The sequence below is a fragment of the Wasmannia auropunctata genome, unplaced genomic scaffold, assembly GCF_000956235.1.
Source record: "Wasmannia auropunctata unplaced genomic scaffold, wasmannia.A_1.0 LD336069.1, whole genome shotgun sequence".
Taxonomy (NCBI): domain Eukaryota; kingdom Metazoa; phylum Arthropoda; class Insecta; order Hymenoptera; family Formicidae; genus Wasmannia; species Wasmannia auropunctata.
Window position 1 is genome coordinate 1647863 of NW_012026821.1, and position 1531 is coordinate 1649393.

Genomic DNA, 1531 nt, shown 5'->3' on the forward strand with positions numbered 1-1531 from the left:
TGGTCGAAATTCCAATGTTAGTCGCAGATATTAATGATGATTGCATACTCGGTGTTGATTTCCTTGAAAGAATTAATTTGAAAAATGTCTTTGACTCTATTTTTGATAATCAAAGAATAAAAATGAAGAATAATATTGAATGTGCCTGTATAAACGATTTTTATGATGTTCCGTCGAATTTAAAAACTCTTTTCGAAGAAAATAGTAAAAACTTAATTGAATCTCAGAAGCAGATTTTTGCAAAATTTCTTAATGAATTTCATGATGTATTTTCGGAAGATATTGTCGCCGGGAATTGTGAAATAGGCGAACATGTAATTAATATAAAAGATTCTCACCCCGTCAAACAGGCTCCACGCAGAATTCCAATTCATATGAGAAAAGAAGTAAACAAAATAATTGAGGATATGAGAGAACAAAAAGTTATTGAGGAATCTTCTAGTCCCTGGACATCACCTGCAGTTTTAGTCAAAAAGAAAGATGGGACAATAAGGTTTTGCATCGATTATCGAAAATTAAATAATAAAACTGTAAAAGATTCTTATCCATTACCCAGAATAGACGACATCTTAGATCAACTGTCAGGTAACACTTGGTTTTCCACTTTAGATCTTAAGAGCGGTTACTGGCAAATTAAAATCCGTTCGGAAGATAGAGAGAAAACAGCTTTCTCTATCGGTAACGGACTTTGGCAATTTAGAGTCATGCCTTTCGGTCTGTGTAATGCCCCGGCGACATTCGAACGAGTAATGGAACAAATATTAAAAGAATTTCTTTCAAAGATTTGTTTAGTTTATCTTGACGATATTATTATTTTTAGTAAAAGTTTTGAAGGAATGATAGAAAATTTAAGAAAGATATTACTTCGAATGCGGGAGGTAAATCTTAAAATAAACCCTAACAAATGTGTTCTTTTCGGCAAAGAAGTGAAATATTTGGGGCACGTAGTGTCTGCCGCCGGCATTATGTCAGATCCTGAAAAGATTTCTGCAATTAAAGAATGGCCAGTACCGCGTAATAAGAAACAATTACGAAGCTTTTTAGGCCTTTGCTCATATTATCGTAAATTGGTAAAGGGTTTCTCTATGTTGGCGAAACCACTTTATGCGCTTACGGAAAACCAAACTAAATTTATTTGGACCGAACAATGTGAAAATACATTTAATAAATTGAAACAAGCTCTCACTTGTACTCCGATTCTTACTTTTCCGAAGGGAGAAGGAGAGTTCATTTTAGATACGGACGCTTCGAATTTCGGGATCGGAGCGGTTTTATCACAAAAGCAGGATGGTGTCGAGAAAGTTATCGCGTATTTTAGTCGCGTGTTAAATAAAGCCGAGAGGAATTACTGCGTTACGCGGCGTGAGCTTCTATCAATTGTAGAATCAATCAAATCTTTTCATCATTATCTGTATGGGCGGAGATTTTTAGTCCGGACAGATCATGTTTCGCTTAAATGGTTATTATCTTTTAAAGATTTAGAAGGACAATTGGCACGATGGATGGAGAGATTACAGCAGTACGATTTTGA